Source organism: Eutrema salsugineum, unplaced genomic scaffold (assembly GCF_000478725.1).
Source record: "Eutrema salsugineum unplaced genomic scaffold, Eutsalg1_0 scaffold_2, whole genome shotgun sequence".
NCBI classification, from domain to species: domain Eukaryota; kingdom Viridiplantae; phylum Streptophyta; class Magnoliopsida; order Brassicales; family Brassicaceae; genus Eutrema; species Eutrema salsugineum.
In genome coordinates this window covers 18,171,539-18,176,636 of record NW_006256829.1, presented here as the reverse complement: position 1 = coordinate 18,176,636, position 5,098 = coordinate 18,171,539, and positions in this window count along the sequence as shown.

The following is a 5,098-nucleotide window of genomic DNA, read 5'->3' as shown; positions in this document are numbered from 1 at the left end:
AGAAAAGAGATAAAGAAAGCTTCTCTATTGAAGAACTCGGACTTGAAACAATCTTCTACAAAAATCGCATAAAAACGGCTGAAAGAAAAGGGTTTTTGTAAAGTATGAATGGCTCTCTCTAAAAACGACCTTAATGACATGTATTTATAGTCTCCAATACTCCATGGTCTCTAGGGTTCCGGAATTGAGGCTGAGAATGACTTTGGGCTTCAGATACATGGGCTTTAATTCGGAACTTGAAGGCCGCGGTCGGGAGTGACGTGACCGCAGGGATTGGCTTGTTGGCCGCGGTCGGGAAGCTTCTGACCGCGGCAAATAGGTTGTTGGCCGCGGTCGCGTGACTTGCTGGCCGACTTCGAGTAGCTCCGGGGCTAATGGAATATCTTGAGATCCAACCGTTGGAATGTCTCCAAACCAAGTGCATTTGAAAGCTGGTTGATTCTTCTATAAGTTGTCCAATTTTGAGGGTGATCAGACGGTGAGAAGGTCTTCGTCTCTCCATGAGAGTTCTGATGGTCTGCATTTATCCAAAAGAGTCTTTTTGTTCCATTTTGTGCCTCTTTATCCCAAATTACCTGAAAAGTCTTTTAAAATCCGGAAACATAGAAATCCTTTGAAAACCTTTGAAAATGGAGTAAAAACACCTGTAAAAGATATAAAAGTGATCCATAAAAATGGTCAAAATCCGGTGTTACCATTATGCAATAGGTGTTAGCAACTAAAGTTCTTCTATATCTACTAACCTTCAGCGTCGCAAAATTAGCAACTACTTTTGTCGGGTTCCAGCATGTCTATCTACTGATGGTGTGTGACTTGATGTGTCGAGGGTTTTCAAGTTTTACCCTAAATGAAATCAATAGCCGCAAGTGCACAGCTGATCAATTGTAGTACTTAAGGATCGAATCCACAGGGAAGGAGGATCTTTTCCTGCAAAAAGCCTTTGAAATAAGTTAAAGTAAGGAAGTTTAGAACAAAAACGGTTTAGTGGGGGTTTGGTAGTGTGTTTAAAATGTAAAAACGAAATATTAAAAGAGAATACGGGAATTAAATGGCGTAATAACTAAACTTAACGAAAATAACTAAAAATGATAAAAACGGATATTCTAATGCTTAAATGAAAATGAACTAAAAAGGAAAGACAATATTGAACTAAAGCTTGAAAGAAAATCGGTGTAAATCAATGGAAAAGAAAGCGTTGGGGTTCAGGGAAGTTTTCTCAGGGGTACGAACGATTCAAAACATTGCTAGAGAGGAAATTTGATAAGATCTTAGCTTAAAAATTTTGAACTGGAGTCACGGACGTATGAATACGCCACTGTCGTGATCATAGACAACTATCTCTCTCAACCCTGACCAGTAGGTTTCCACTCTGGCCCTGGAAGAGAAGATATGCATTATGTTTAAGACTCGTCCTAATTCACAAATCGCCCATAGGTAGGTTTCCACTCCTATGTTTGTTTTGCTCTCCCAAACTAGATCTGATACCTGATGAACACTTTCGTGTCACCAAGCATCTGGATCAGATTGTAGTTCATGACGCTATCCTCATGCAGTAAAAACGAATTCAGAAGAAAAAGTTCTAAGATTCAGCTCAATAGCTAATGGAATCCTCATCGAACATATAAATCCCCATCGAAAATCCCTTATTCGAACAATAAAACTACTCAGACATAATGAACGAAATCAAAGACATAGTATTAAGAAGTAGAATAGAAACCGAAATTGAAAAAGAAAGAACAAGGGTTCAAGAGAACAAATCTCTCTCTCCCTAAAAGCTAAAGCAAAAGCAATAAAAGTATGAAGTAAATAATTCGGTTCTCTAAGGTTACACACACGATTTCTAGGGCTCCTAAGACATGTATTTATAGTGCTCAAGACCTCTCTGGACGTCACTTAGGGTTTCTCCAAATGTGGGCTTCAGAAATGGGCTTTTTGGGCTTGGAGGTTGAAGGCCGCGGTCGGGAGTGCTCTGACCGCGGGGAATGTATGGTTTGCCGCGGTCGGGATGCTCCTGACCGCGGTAAAATGCTTGTTGGCCGCGGGTGGAAGTGCTGACCAGCTGGTTTACGGGACATCTTGCTCTTCGCGTATCTTTTGATTGAACCGTTGGATTGCCAAGCTGTAAAGTGCACTGGAAAGCTGATACTTCCATCTTTAAGGTCTTCAAATTTGAGCTGGATCAGACGGTGAGAAGGCCTTCAATCAGGGGTGAACTTCTGACGGTTTGACTCTGAGCTGAAATCTGGTTTTCTGTCCATTTTGTTAAGTTTTTCCCTAAGTTACCTGAAAAGAATCTTGGAACTACAAATACTAGAAAAACGTGATAAAAGTACTTAAAAGCAATTAAAAACATATAAAATATTTCAAAACGATCCATAAAAGTGGTCAAAATACGGTGTTATCAACTCCCCCAGACTTAAACCTTTGTTTGTCCTCAAACAAAGCAAAAGCCTAAACTGGTTAAGTGAAAACAAAAATAGGGAATGCACAAATCTCATAGACATGAACTCCTAAACTAGGACCAAAGATAGTGCATCAATCCACAACTTAGTCTAGAAAATTCTCACCAAAGCACAAGAGATACTAGTCCACTTTTTCCGTCATGCAAAACTTAAATAATTTAAATTTTGATTTCAGTCAACTAGCTCTCTACATTCATTAAGTTCAATAGTGAGTTCTCATTAAAGACATTATCCAGGGTAGACGGCGTTTGGCATTAAAAGGCTATTTAAGTGGTGGAGTTAAAGTGTTTCGGGTTACCTGAAGATCTGGAGGATGCAAGATAATATGCAAAACCGCAAGAGAGATAAGGACCTGTTGATGACCACAGTTTTCAGTTACTTCTTCTTACCAAATGTTGTTGCATAATCCTTCCTCCTTTGTTGTAAACAGCTGTTCCCCCAGACTTAGATTCTTTCCGAGAATCAGAAAAACAATCTCCAAAACTCCATAAAATCAAACTCCAGTTGCCTTGGGACTTAAAATTCGACATCTCTAGACTCTCTAAGGCTTTTATTTTCTTTCTTTTCTTATTTTTGGATTTTTTTTTTTTTGGAAAGGAAATGCCTTTTAAAGAGAGAGAGACTAGAGGACGAGATTGTACCAAAATTTGAGATTTTTCTAAGGCAAACTGAACTTCCTCTTGTGTTGAATCCTTCCGGGAACTTTTCCGGCAAATCGGAGGTCTTTGTCCTTTGTGACTGAAAACTGCGTCGTTCCTCTTTCTCTCCAACGTTTTTGCACTTATCTGCATATAAGACAATAGAAAACAAGAGTGCATGTGGTTTGAAAGAGGGTTGGTTAAGGTGGGGAACTAGCTAAAGATGAACTAGCCATTCAGGATCAACAAAGAGTGGTAAAAGGATAAAGAAGTCCTGAATGTATGATTCGTTTCCCTGGTCTAATGCTTCAATGAGAAAATTAAGTCCAAATTAAGTCCAAATAAAACAGAGCTAGTGTATCCCTTCATCTAAATCGAAATCAATCAAATTCCTCTGGGGTACTTCGTTTCAAATGTGCTTAGCTACCGCCTAGTCTAGTCCTAAATCATGAATGAGCAAGTCACTAGGAACAGTCTAAAACACACAGTCAACTATCATTGATTCATGTTCACCATTCCCTTTTAAAACGTATTTTGTTTTGAAAACCGGTTTTGAAAAACTTTAAGGAAAATGCAAAAAGTGTAGATAATGCAAGACTCATGAAAGAAAAGTGGTTAGAAAGGGATGAAATCCTCCCCCAGACTTAAATCACACTGTCCTCAGTGTGAAACAAGTCGAGATTGGATGAGAAAAATGCATAAATAATCGAATTGGTAAGGACAAAGAGAACTTACCTGGATCCGGGATGCTGGTGGAAATGAATCGGATTCATTCGAAGGGGTTTGGGAAGGTGATTAGGTGGTGATGAAGGTGGTGGAAGGTGATGAATGAGGTGGAGGGTGATTAGTGAGGTGAAATGGGGTGAAAGGGGTGGTTTTGGGTCGGGTTTGGATGTCAACGACCAAGTGCCGCGGTCAGGGGCTGCACGACCGCGGCGAACCATTGCTTGGCCGCGGTCAGGACTACGCGACCGCGATCGATGAGTAGTTTCCCGCGGTCCGAACACCTGCGACCGCGGGGGCTTATATCGCGGCCTCTTCCTGCTTCTCCTTGGTTCCTGCTGGGCCGAGTAGTCAGGTATTGATAACACCATATTTTGACCACTTTTATGGATCGTTTTGAAATAGTTTTTATATGTTTTTAATTGCTTTTAAGTACTTTTATCACGTTTTTCTAGTATTTGTAGTTCCAAGACTCTTTTCAGGTAACTTAGGGAAAAGCTTAACAAAATGGACAGAAAACCAGATTTCAGCTCACAGTCAAACCGTCAGAAGTTCACCCCTGATTGAAGGCCTTCTCACCGTCTGATCCAGCTCAAATTTGGAGACCTTAAAGATGGAAGTATCAGCTTTCCAGTGCACTTTACAGCTTGGCAATCCAACGGTTCAATCAAAAGATACGCGAAGAGCAAGATGTCCCGTAAACCAGCCGGCCAGCACTTCCACCCGCGGCCAACAAGCATTTTCCCGCGGTCAAGAGCATCCCGACCGCGGCAAACCATACATTCCCCGTGGTCAGAGCACTCCCGACCGCGGCCTTCAACCTCCAAGCCCAAAAACACAATTTATGAAGCCCACATTTGGAGAAACCCTAAGTGACGTCCAGAGAGGTCTTGAGCACTATAAATACATGTCTTAGGAGCCCTAGAAATCGTGTGTGTAACCTTAGAGAACCGAATTATTTACTTCATACTTTTATTGTTTTTGCTTTAGCTTTGAGGGAGAGAGAGATTTGTTCTCTTGAACCGTTGTTCTTTCTTTTTCAATTTCGGTTTCTATTCTACTCTTTAATATTATGTCTTTGATTTCGTTCATTGAGTAGTTTTATTGTTGGGATTAAGGGATTTTCGATGGGGATTTATATGTTCGGTGAGGATTCCATTGGCTATTGAGCCGAATCTTAGAACTTTTTCTTCTGAATTCGTTTTTACTGCATGAGAGTAGCGTCATGAACTACAATCTGATCCAGATGCTTGGTGACACGAAAGTGTCATCAGG